A 14,200-nucleotide genomic window follows, 5' to 3' on the forward strand; every position below is an offset into this window, starting at 1 on the left:
CCCTGCAATCAAGGACTAAGGAGTCCCAAGGACGCAACCAAGAATTTTTAGGATTGTAGGTTGTATCCAACGACCCCGAGAAAAACCTTTCAAGGACTGTCCAACCGCTAACAACCCTAACATAGTCGACACCTATCTTGTCGTCACCTAAAAGTGTCAATAGAGTTGCGATACTTGTGACGCTCCTCGACGAAGTCTCGATTGCACGTTGATGCAACGAGACCACGTCATCGCATACGTGTCACGTTGATTAAAGGAATCATGAGAAGAGACCCTGAACTAGGTACAGTAATTGCGCGTTGCAGATTTGACGTCATTACTTGTATAGGCAAACGCTACACGATCTTTACTAATCACAAGGGTTGCAGCACACCGTCGATCAAAAGGACTTAAACATGAGATAACGAGATAGAGTGGGCTACTGAATGAATGTGACTGTGAGATTAAGTATCCCTTGAACAAGGCAAGCATTGTAGCAGACGCCTTGAGCCACAAGGAGCGCGCAAAGCCTCTAAGGGTGCGAGCCTTAGAAATGACCATACAGACAAATCTTGTCACTCGGATTCGTGAAACTGAGCATGAGATGCTCAAACCAAAGAACTTTCAAGCTGGAGCACTATATGGAATGTAAGTGCAGCATTGCCTAAGGAAGACAAAACCATACACTTCCTGGAACGACTTTAGGTTCCGTTTCACGACAATTTTCAAACGTTTACTTTGGGGCAAGACTCATAGGTGCAGGTACTCGATCCATCCTGGATCCAGCAAGAGGTACCAAGACTTGACGGATTAGTATGAGTTGCCCAAGATGGGAGCTGATATAGCTACTTATGTGGGTAAAAGTCTTACTTATGCCAAAGTTAAGACAGAATACCAAGAACCATCAGGGCTGGGGCAACGGCCTGAGGTCCTCATGTGGAAGAGGGAACGAATCTTAATTGATTTCGATACAAGCTACCAGGAACCCAAAGAGGTCACGAGATGATTTGGGTGAGTATTGACCGACACACCAAGACCGCACACCTCCTACCAAACAGTGAGGAAGACAGCACAAGGGAATTAGCAGAGATTTAGCCTAGAAAGGTTGTGGCACGTCATGGAGTGCCTGATTCTATCATACCCGACCGAGATGGTCGTTCTGTGCCAAGGATATAGCAGATGTTTCAAAAGGTGTTTAGGCCACGATTGGACCTTAGTACTACATTTCACCCTCAGACGGACGGCCAGAGCAAACAGACGATACAGACTGAATGAACATGTTATGTGCTTCTGCGACGAACCTTGATGAAAAGTTGGAATACACACTTGCCCTTAATGGAGTTTTCCTACCATAACATTTATCACACCATCGTTTAGGCCGTCTTCTGTGAAGTTTTAGACAGAACGTAAGTGTCGACCCCCATTGGATAGGACGGAGACCGGAGATAAATGATTTACTGGCCCCAAATTGGTTCAGGAAAACTATAGGCAAGATCGTTCAGATATGTGATCATATCAAGACAGCACGCGGTATACAGAAAGGCTACGTCGACGAGCGGCAGAAACCGTTGGAATTTGAGATGAGAAGTATGGTTTTAATGGGAGTCTCGCCTTGGGAAGGCATGGTATGATTTGGAAAGCGTGGGAGGTTGGACCCCCGGTATATTAGACCTTTCAAGATCCTGGAAAGGATCGGGACCATTGCTCACAAGCTGAAACTTCCAGAGAAGATCAGTAGTGATCGTGACACATTCCACGTGTCTAGTCTTTAGAGGAGTCTGACTCAAGGAACAGTCGTTATTCCCGCAAACAAGATTCACGTCAACGACAAACTCCAATTTATTAGGGAACCCGTTAAGGTTGCGGACTAGGACTCCACAAAGCACGGAGAAGTCGTAATTGATTTGTTAGAGTTCATTGGAATTCATATCATGGCCCGGAGTTACTTGGGAACATGAAGACCAATTTAAACCTTAGTGACTACATTTGATCCACAACTCCCCTGCGACCGATGGCACCGCTTGAATTTCGGGACGAAATTTTTTTAACGGGGGGAGAATGTGACAACTGTCACTTTTCCGTACAATAATTAGACAGTATTTTGTGCTTTAATGACAGTGCATGCCCTAGTTTATAAGACGAATGAATTTCTGATTACTGTTATATACGGACAATGGCATTTCATGTTGCAAGACTTTCATCATTACTACATGCAACACGATATAGTTCTATTAATGCATAGAACAAAATTGGCACTATTATCAGACAAACTAAAAGCACTGACGGGAGTTCAGTACTTAGACAGACATGATGTTAAGACACAGAATGAGCCCCAGAACCAAGTGATACACTAGGATAGTGTGTAGGAAAGTAGGGATTACAAAAATGCCTTCCTAGTGATGACATAGGTGCCGGAAAGTGCCAGAAACACACTAAAACTGCAAAATTCTGCAGAAAATAAATAAATTCAGCAATTTAACATCTCATTATAATGCAGAAAAGTGGTTAATGGTCCAGAATACTTTCCTAAGTGTCGGGAACCGAAACTGTCATAAAAGACTACATAAAGCACTCTAAACTGCGCAATTTAGCACTTTAGCGAACAGTAATGAAACGAACAATCGGACACTACCCGAAACATCAAATTCTTACTAGAAGCATTGTTTTAGTGTTACAAAGCTAGTTATGGTCACCGAACAACATAACACACCTTATAAACATTAAATACATAAAATACCTAACTAGCACCATTACTTTCCAACTAAATCAAGTAACTAACCATTAGAAGTTACACTTTACCCCCCCCCATTGGTTTGCCAGTTAGGGGACATGGGTCCCAAAATAAGATTTATTTTAATTATTCTATTAAATATGCTTGGAATATTCTAAGCATAATATCTAAAAGATTTTGCAAATATTGGAGATATTATAAAGAAATCACAAGACTTCTCATTCTTAACATTTCACAACCCATCCTCCTCTCCCTTCCTCTAAGCTCACGGCCACAACCATCCATCCATACACCTCCATTTTCGATCCATTTCAACACATTTCAAGCGCATACCAAGGTGTTAGAAGTCACATAAAGGAGCTAGGAGCTTACGGAAGTTCAAGGACCTCTCTTATTTGCTTTTATCCACTTGTTTTCTTCATTTGATCATCCCTAGCCTTGAGCTAGTGGTAAGAACCTTGATCTTTCTATTTTACATCTATTTCAAGTGGTTAAAAGATGTACATAATGATAATCTTGAAGAACATAAAGAATCACAAGAATAATATATGAACATATGTTGGTGCATTAAGTGTCTACTGACTACGTCTTATTAAGTCTTGTGTCTAGATAGGTTAAACAAGTGTTCAAACATGATTAAATTAGGGTTGTTTAGGTTAGAAATGATCCTGGCCGTTTGAAACAACTCTGACCGTTTGAAACAACTCTGACCGTTTGAACATGTCTGGCCGTTTGAACCTTGGCCGTTTGAACCTGTTGGTGTCGTTCAAACGGAAGGTCATGTGTCTATAAATAGGGTTCATTTGAAACGGACAGGTAGCATTGTATGTGTGTGTGTTTGTGAGTCGAGGTGCTGCCGGATTTGTAACAGAATCATTGTAAAGACTCGCAATCAGTAATAGAAAGAGAAATTGGAAGGAACAAGCTGTTTTGACTTGGTTTACTTTGATTCCGCCTTTGTAAACTGAGATGAACTACTTCTACTGACGTTTAAGGTCATCGGAACGGTCCTACAAGTGGTATCAGAGCTCAGGACGAGGAGTTCATACCAAATACAGCTTGAAATCGCCGGATTATCTCAGTTCTACCTTTCTTTTCTGATTTTGAATAGTTGTCACGGTTAAAATGGCTTGAAACGTTCACATATCAAACGAAATTCACTATTAACTAATCCTTGACAATTTGGAACTAAAATTCGATCTAAAACTAATCAAAATCATCATGACCGTTTGAAATTGTTCGAGAAGAAGTGACGTCATCCGTTTGAAAATGACGCAGTTCGTTTGAGAGTTGTCCTATCGTTTGAACATATCGTTTGAACAGAGCCATTCCGTTTGAAAAACAAACCTATCGTTTGAAAGTGGTGTATTTTCAAACGATCAAAACAGCTATCGTTTGAAGGTTGTCGTTTGAAAGACCATCGTTTGAAACAGCTATCATTTGAAAGTGGTCGTTTGAAACCATACCGTTTGAATACCTTCCGTTTGACACTATTGTTATTTCAAACGGACAAGTTCATTCCGTTTGAAAATAACCTGTTCGTTTGAACCATCATTTGCATCATTCCGTTTGAAAGTATTCCGTTTGAATCTGATATTTTCAAAAACCAAAATTTTTCTAAGTGTTGTCTGATTTTACAGGTACATTTACGATGGATGATATTTTCTTGAATCCGTTCAGCGACATGTATGCATTCACGGGAAGTACAGGAAACAATGATACATCGTCGAGCAATACGAATGAGAATCAACCGAAAGAGAAAAAGAAAGAAGCTTGGGAGTCCGAGAGTGCATTTGGAACATTCAACAAACCTCCGAAGCTAATGGCAATTGAGGAGTACAGTCGTTGGTCAAGAAAATTTGAAGATTGGTTGATGGCTTTTGCGTATGCAAGTTGGAAAAGTCTGAAAAATGGGTACACACTCGGAGACAAAACTGGAGAAACTTTATCATCAGCCGAAGAAATTGAGTCGTTTGTAGCTGAACAAAAGTGTGTGGCATTGCTATTCCAATCTGTCCGAGAAGACATCATTTCTTTTATCGATTACTCAAATGCAAAAGATTTGTGGAATAAACTTAAAGCAAAATGTATAGGAAGCGAGGAAATTGTGAAAAACAAACGAAAGCTTCTTAGAAAAGAATTTGATCTTTTTGGATGTCTAAAGAATGAATCGGTTTGTAAAATGATAGAAAGGTTTGGTCATCTGAAGTTGGAATTAGTAAGACATGAAATCAAGTTTTCTGATGAAGAACTAGTTGACAAACTGTTCGATTCATTACCAGATGAGGTTGATTGGAGATATTATGCTCTTATGTTGAAGAACACTATTGCTCCTAAAAAATTAACTCCAGATTTGGTGATTGAGAGACTTGAAAGTCACGAGCTGGAATTGAAGAAAACTTACAAAGTCAATCACTCTTCTTCTCAGCAGAATTTGGATCTTTATTATCCAAAAAGCATGATGCCAAAAGCAACTTCTCCAAAGACTGCATTTTCAGCTGAGAATGTATCTCCAGCAAGCAAAGAAAGTCAAAGCAGTCGAAGTAGCGGAAGTCACAGTGGTTATCATAGTGGATCTTCGTCTTCTGCAAATTTTTCTGATGCGAAGTTTTCTTGCAACATCGCAATAGATCTGAAGAACGCAGAGAATTTTGATGAGGAGTCGGCTAAGCAACAGATAGTCTTTTTGGCATCTGTGTTAGAATCTTATGAAGGGTTGGTGGCTGGTAAGATCGGGAACACAAATCTGACGAAAGAAGATTACGATCAGATAGACCCCGAAGAAATGGAGCTTATTGACATTCGTTGGGCAATGGCGAGTGCTGTTCGACGTGCTCAGCGTTTCATGGAAATTACCGGGAGGAAGACGATCGGTGGTCCGTCTACTAAGCTGGGGTTCGATAAATCGAAGGTGACTTGTTTTAAGTGTAAGCAGAAGGGTCACTTCAAGCGTGAATGCAGAAACGCATACGCTGATGAGTCAGAGAATCCGTTTAAAGAAGATTACTACAAAAAGGCAATTTACCATCAGAATAAATCCGAGCCGCCCAGATTGAAGCAGCCTGAAGATAACAGAGACAAATCAAGGGCTCTGGCTGTGATTTACGATGATGAGGGGTACGATTGGAGTAAGGAAGTTTTACCGGAAGAAGACGCTGTCGGTTATGCTTTCATGGCAAAGAATGAGCCCATTCCATGGAAAGATAATCGAACTGAAGAGAAGAAGTATAACTACAGGAAAATGATTGCCCAAAACAAAATCATTAGAATTTCTGGTATATTTCTGGAAGCTAGAAGAGCGAAAAGATGGGATCCGGACAGAGAATGCTATCTTGATCCGTATGGCAACATTGCAATTGATGACAAGACACTTGATATAGAAGCCATTGTCAAGGAGTATGAAGAAGAGGATGAGTATTGGCAACACAAATGGTGGGGAACTCCAACCAAGAAAATGATTGAAGAAGAGAAAGAGAAAGAGAAGAAAGAGAAGATAGAAAAAGAAGAAATAGAAAAATCAAAAAAGGTTGATACTGGCGTGATTGATACTATGCAGGAGTTGACGGCAGAGAATCTGGGAAAAATGGCTGACAAAGTGCTAGCTGCGAAAGCACTTGAGGTAGACTCTAACTCTGTGACTGAGTCTAAAGGCCAAGTCAGTCCAAGTGCGTCAACAAATGCGTCAGGTAAAAAGATCGATGGAAATGCTGACTGCAAAAATTGCACCAAAGAATGCAATTTTTGTAGCACTGTCACGTACCTCAACAGTGAGAAAATTAAAAATCTGACAGCGAAGGTCAGAAGTGTTGAGGATCAAATACTTGGTCGTGACAAAACTGTGAAAGCTTCAACTGAACGGATTAGAGAATTAACTGATCAAATTGAAAAAGATAAAATTGATTATGAAAAAGTTAAAAATGAAAATGAAAAGTTAATTCTTGAAAACCGTAAGATTTCTGAAAAATTTGAAAAACTCAAAAGCACCGTTAAAGAAAGTGATGATCGAAATGGTAAAACGTTTAAAGAAAACGAACATCTAAGAGCTGTGGTAAGAGTAAAAGAAGAATCAATTAATAAACAACTGGATGAAATTGCTAAATTGAAACTTAAAGTTCAAGAAGCTGAAATTGAGAACGAGAGAATTCAGTTGAAACTTAACAGTTATAGCTCCGCAAGCTTTGTGTTGTAGAACATTGTTCCTAAACCTATAGGGAAAAACAAAGCTGGCGAAGATGTGTTTTCTGATGGTACCGGTGTAGGGTTTCACAAAGTTCCACCCCCGATTTTGCATAATTATACTAAAAAGGAATCTGGGTTGGTTTAACTTGAGGAGGGAAGTGAAGTGCAACTTCCTGAGAACATTGATGTCATGTTCACGTCTTCCAATGACGAGGGTGTCCAAAATGATGTGGTGAAAAGTGTGGTTGATAAAGTGCTAAAACCGGATTGTGACACTTCTGAGGAGGATGGTTGTTTTCTGGACAAATACATTCCGAAACAAAAGTCCAAGAACAACTTAGATGAAGAATCAAACCTTGTCATGTACAAGATGATGGGTTCGGATAAGTTGTTTTCGGATTCAGAGTTTCCGATCGAGAATGTTAACATAAACAAATTGACCAATGTTTTCAAACTTGTTGAAGTCGAATTGTCAGCAGTGAATAATCTGAGTCGAAAGAAAGATAGGGCTTATTACAAGAAATCTGTTAATCCACCGCGTTTTTACAATAACAACAGAAATAACTGGTCGGGTGGTTATCAGGGGGGTAAACCGTATCAGAAAAGAAATGTTCCAAACAAGAGGTTTATCGAGAAGAAAAAGTTTGTGAACAGTTCAAATTCACTTGCTGATGAAGAAAAAAAAAATTCAAAATCTAACAAAGAATTTTTTGAGAAGAGAGCTTCACAGGCTCAGTCTGAAGGCACGAGTCGGGTAGCTGATACTTGTACTTGTTTTAGGTGTGATCAGGTTGGTCACATTGCACGAAAGTGTACTTATGTGAAGCCTAAGACTGAAGCTGTGAAAGTTCAACAGAAGAAGGATGATGTGAAGGGTAAAACACCGATGTTTGTTGAGAAGAAAAATGTTAAAATTAACAACTTAAAAGTGAAGAATGAACCCGTAAAGAAGTCGGTAACTAAAAATGACACATTTTACAAACGGGTTGCATTAACTCAACAGGTGTGGAAACCTAAAATTGAATCAAAAGTCGAGAAGAAAGTTTCAACTTCTGAGGTGAAGAAGGCTGACGAATCAATTACGGTTGATTATGATGCAAATTTTCAACCTCTCAAGGCCGAAAATTTCAAAATTCAAATTGCGAGAGTCAAGGTTACACCTAAGGCTGATAAAGCCTGGGTGGACACCATGTTTGATTAAGCAGTTTGAATTGTCGGAGCTTCCTGGATTGCGAAGCATGAATCGGCATCTTTCTTGAAGTTGTTTAAATGATGATTTGTTATGTGCAGGATCTTCCAAAACTTGTATCCAGGTGGATAATGGATAGTGGAGCGTCAAGGCATATGACAGGGAAGACCGCGCTGCTGTATGATGTGAATAACATTAATGGTGGTTACGTGGGTTTTGCGGGTAATCAAGGAGGAAGGATCATAGGTGAAGGAACGTTGTCAAATGGCGTTATAACGTTTGAGAGAGTTAACTACATCGCTGAGTTGGAGAATAACCTGCTGAGTATCTCCCAGATCTGTGACAGGATGTATACTACTCATTTCACCGACAAAGAATGTTTGATCTTGAAACCGGGATTTGTGATACCTGAAGAGTGGATCATCATGAGGGCACCAAGAGTCAACGATCTGTACGTGTTGGACATGAGCGTTGCTACTACAACCACGGGTCAGGCTCACTATTTTGTGTCCAGAGCAACGGAGAAAGAATCACGGTTATGGCATCGAAAGATGGGGCATATTCACCTAAGGAAAATGAATCACTTGGTGCATAACGATTTGGTCACAGGAGTGCATGTCAAAGGTTTTCATCTGGAAGGGGAGTGCATAAGTTGTGTCAAAGGCAAACAGAAGAAAAAGTCACACCCTACAAAGCAAGTCAATTCGGTTTCAAGACCATTGGAACGTCTTCACATGGATTTGTTTGGTCCAGTGAACGTCAAGAGTATAACAGGAGATTCCTACTGTTTGGTCGTGACTGATGATTATTCCAGATTTTCTTGGGTTATGTTTTTGAAATCCAAAGACGAAACGTTTGATAGCTTGATGGCATTGTTTAAAAGAATTGAGAATCTGTACCAGAGGCCTATGTGTAGAGTTCGAAATGATAATGGTACTGAGTTCAAAAACAGTAAGATGGAAGAATTTTGTGACGAACGAGGTATACTGCATGAGTTTAGTGCTCCGTACACTCCGTAGCAGAATGGAGTTGCAGAACGCAAAAACCAGACGCTAATCGAGACAGCCAGAACGATGCTTGCAGATTCTAAGTTACCAATTAATTTCTGGGCTGAAGCTGTTTCTGCTGCATGCTATACTCTCAACAGAGTTCTTACTGTAAAGAAGTTCAACAAGACGTGTTTTGAGCTAATCAATAAACGCAAGCCAAATTTGAAGTATCTAGAACCGTTTGGGTCGCCTTGTACGGTGATAGAGCCTAATGGCAAGTTTGGTTCAAAGAGCATTGAGGGAATCTTTGTTGGATATTCAAGTCCTACACGGCGTGTCTTTGTTCCAAGCGAGAAGCGGATTATTGATGCAGCGAATGTTGAATGTCAAGGTTACACTATGCCGCCACAGAATCCTGGTGATTCATGGCGTTATCGTTATGACAAACTTTGGGATTCGTTTGACATGAGAGAAGAATCTGAGGAAGAAGAAGATTTCTTTGATGAGCTGGATATTTTGCGAGAGTATGAGTCGCAGCTCAGGTTCCCAGCGGAGTATTCTAGAAGACCTCGGGAAACTTCAAATGACGATGAAGCAGGTCCTAGTAATGCTGGTGAACATGATGATGAAGTTGCTCCTGGTAATCAGTCGGAGGTGAATGATGATCAAGAAGCTGATAACATGCCAGTATTTGACCATGGTGATTCAGATCTTGAGGGGGAGCAGATCCAGTTATCAAGTCAAACAAACCAAGTTGGTGAACAAGATGCAGAGCAGAATGTTACTAATCTGGAGGGAAATGTAGATGTTCCAAGCGAAGTGATGCCGCGAACTCTTTCTTATCATCCAGAGGAGTTAATCATAGGAGAATTGCAATCGGGCGTTCGCACGAGACGTCAAATTGACCAGGGCTTAACATGTTTTTATTCTACAGTAGCACCTTTACAAACTGGATTCTCATTAAGTTGTTTTATCTCGCAGGTCGAACCGAGAACTTACAAAGAGGCGCTTACTGAAGATTCTTGGGTCATAGCGATGCAAGAAGAATTAAGTCAGTTTGAAAAGTTGGGGGTGTGGAAGTTAGTTGATTTGCCGGAGGGTCAAAGGAAAATCAATACAAAATGGGTTTTCAAGTGTAAGACGGACGACAGAGGAGTGGTTGTAAGGAACAAAGCTCGACTCGTTGTTCAGGGCTTTAGTCAACAGGAGGGGATTGATTTTACCGAAGTCTATGCTCCTGTAGCTCGACTAGAGGCTATCAGAATTTTCCTAGCATTTGCGTCTTGGAAGAATTTCAAAGTATATCAGTTGGATGTAAAGTCAGCGTTTCTTTATGGGAAGGTCAAAGAGGAGGTTTATGTTGGTCAGCCTCCGGGCTTTACTGACCCAATCCACAAGAACAAAGTTTATATGCTGGACAAAGCGTTGTATGGTCTACATCAGGCGCCGAGTGCCTGGTACGAGACTTTGTCTCATCACCTGCTCGCTAACCAGTTCATACGTGGAAAAGTGGATGCCACTCTCTTCACTAAAGTCGTTGATGGTCATCTTCTGATAGTACAAATTTATGTGGACGATATAATTTTTGGGTCAACAAATGAGAAATTGTGCAAAGATTTCGAACAGGTGATGAAGCAGAAATTCGAAATGTCATCAATGGGGGAGATGAAATTCTTTCTGGGTCTACAAGTTGAACAACTTCCTGAGGGAATTTTCATTCATCAAACGAAGTACGTGCATGATATTCTAGAGAAATTTGGAATGTCAAGTTCTACTCCAGCTGCTACCCCACTTGCGACTAATCATGGGATTCACCCAGATCTCACCGGAGACAGGGCTGATGAAACATTCTACCGTTCCATGATCGGTTCTTTGATGTATCTGACTGCTTCACGTCCTGATATTATGTACCCAACGTGCCTCGCAGCAAGATTTCAGTCTAACCCGAGAGCATCGCACATGATTATTGTCAAGAGGATATTACGTTACCTGAAAGGTACTCCGTCACTGGGGTTATGGTATCCTAGGAAAGGCGATTTTATGCTCGAAGGGTATTCCGATTCGGATTTCGGATGCTGCAAAGTCAACGCGAAATCAACAACTGCAGGATGCCAGTTCTTTGGTCCTAGATTGGTTACCTGGCAGTGTAAGAAACTAACATCTGTGGCGCTATCTACATGTGAAGCGGAGTACGTTTCTGCTAGCAGTTGCTGCTCTCAGATCCTGTGGATACAGCAACAGATGCGCGACTACGGTTTGTAGTTTCTTAACACACCTCTGTTTGTTGATAATGAGGCCGCAATTAACATTACTAAAAATCCAGTACATCACGCTAAAACTAAACATATAGAAATTCGTCATCACTTTATTCGCGATTGCTTCGAGAAAAAGTTGATACGAATTGAGAAAATCCACACTGACGAACAAAAAGCTGATTTGCATACCAAAGCTTTTGATAAAAATCAGTTTCAATATTTGTTAAAACTTAATGGTATGAAATTGCTTTCAGTGTCGGATGGAATTGTGAGCGTTGATGAGAGTACTATTGCGGATGAAGACGAGAAACAATCTGCAATGGTTTGTCGATTTTTTACGTGTTTTGGTATTTAGGGGGAGATAGATAGTTGTACATAGTTATATTTTCAGAAAATACAAAAACAGTAAAAAATGGAAAATACAAAAACATGATAAAATCTGAAAAAGAGCTTGTGTATATAGGGAAAATGATAGTACATCAGCTAGACAATTACAGTATGCTAAAGATTTGGAAAGACAAAATGAGTTAAATAGTCTCACTAACAATGTGTTGATAGGTTTTCGTACATTTAGTAAATTTATTTGGGATATAAACCTAAAATTTCAAACTTGTGAAATTCGTGGGGAACACTACTTGGATATATAGGTAACCCCTGAAATCTCGTTTGAAAGGTCTCGTATTCTGATATACTAGGTGTTTGTACTCTATGATGTCTGGGGTATTATTACGGGACTTCTGCTGAATGGTAGTTCTGACCTAGTCCTTGGCTAATACTTTATCCAAAATGCTTGAAATATAGCATAAAGCCCTCAGCTGATTAGACAATAAAATTGATAATCATCTGTTGTAGCTGAAAAGATCCTCTAAAGGGGACATACTGCAAAGTCGAAACTGATATCTCTCTGCTGAACGGAAGTTCTGACCTGAGATCCCTCAGTTCTCGCATTTAACCCCTAATTTATGAACAGACATCATTGTAGTATTCTTGCCTGTAAGACTGAATATTGGGATTCTGGATACGGGAGTATATTCAAGAGGTGGGATACATGAATTGAACTAAGTTCTTAAGACACTTAAACGGTATCCTGAATAGATTGAAGTTTGTGTGAAAATTTAAGATGGATCAGTATATCAACAATCGAGGTGAATTGTTTAAGTCTGAGTATGTAATGTAGCTTAACGGTACTAGTAATTTGTCTGAAAAGCTGATATGATTCCCTGACACGCTCGCCAAAAATAAATTTGTAAATAGTTTACTTTCTGCAATTTAAGTTTTCTGTTATTTCATTTCTTAGTTTAGAACACATTAAAAATACAAAAAGATTTTATTTCTGCTTTATTTTAGACAAACCAGAGTGGAAAGTTGATTGTCAGATTCTAGAAAGATGAAGCAGATGCAGGAGATTCTGTGCTGAAGAATGAGGAGAGCTTACATTGTTGGAAGTTGAATTGTTTCAAAGACAAAAACGAGTTCATTAACTTGATACTTGTTATTTTTAGAAAAAGTTGAAAATGATTTTACTAAATCAGTTTGATTCGTCAAAAGATCAACCAGGGTCATTAAATTGAACTTGGTAGATAAATCAAGTAATCAGGGTCATTAACTTGGACTTGAATACTTGAGTGGATTTCTAAAATTGATTGTGTTTGTGGTTTATTGTTTGAAAAGATAAAGTCTAATGTTATTGGTTGAGTAACAGGTTTGGAGACTTCATCATTCCCACGGAAGCTAATTGTCAAAGCTTGAACCAGAACAAGACCTCAGATCTCAGCATACTGAGAGGGGGAGTCTATGAAAGGGGGAGCCTGGATCAACAGCAAAATGGGAGCCTGAAGATGGAGTCAGATTGTGATTTTGAACCTGTGAAGATTGAGTTGTTACAATGAAGAGACAAAGTTGTGAAGAGACCAAGACTAAAGACTCGGGCGCTGAAGACTACGTCAACATCCAAGGGGGAGTCTGTTGGTGCATTAAGTGTCTGCTGACTACGTCTTATTAAGTCTTGTGTCTAGATAGGTTAAACAAGTGTTCAAACATGATTAAATTAGGGTTGTTTAGGTTAGAAATGATCCTGGCCGTTTGAAACAACTCTGACCGTTTGAAACAACTCTGACCGTTTGAACATGTCTGGCCGTTTGAACCTTGGCCGTTTGAACCTGTTGGTGTCGTTCAAACGGAAGGTCATGTGTCTATAAATAGGGTTCATTTGAAACGGACAGGTAGCATTGTATGTGTGTGTTTGTGAGTCGAGGTGCTGCCGGATTTGTAACAGAATCATTGTAAAGACTCGCAATCAGTAATAGAAAGAGAAATTGGAAGGAACAAGCTGTTTTGACTTGGTTTACTTTGATTCCGCCTTTGTAAACTGAGATGAACTACTTCTACTGACGTTTAAGGTCATCGGAACGGTCCTACAACATAAGCTTGAATACATAAGAAACCTTAATGTTTATGTGTTGTAATACTTGTTGATTGTTGTTTGTTCATATATATGATGTAGATCATCATATGATCTTGCTAGATCATGATTGAGAATATAATCTAGCAAGATGAGAAAGTAGAAATATTGTAGGATGATGGATCATCCACACAAAGATCATGAACTTGAAAAGATACATTGATTTCTTGAAAAATAATGATCAAAGTGAATAGTAACACTCATAGATCTAAAGATTTATGGATGATTTCTAAAGAAACCAAGTTAAGAATATAAGTTTTACTAAATCTTGGTTTTTACATAAACAAACTTTATTTTTGGTGGTTAAACAAGTGTAGAAACACTTGTGAAACAAGAAGAAATCATAAAGAAACATTTTTAGAAATGATGATCACAAGTTGTAAAGATCAATCTTCTTCAAGAATGAAGTTTTTAAAG

This window comes from Helianthus annuus, chromosome 4, assembly GCF_002127325.2.
Source record: "Helianthus annuus cultivar XRQ/B chromosome 4, HanXRQr2.0-SUNRISE, whole genome shotgun sequence".
Classification (NCBI taxonomy): Eukaryota; Viridiplantae; Streptophyta; class Magnoliopsida; order Asterales; family Asteraceae; genus Helianthus; species Helianthus annuus.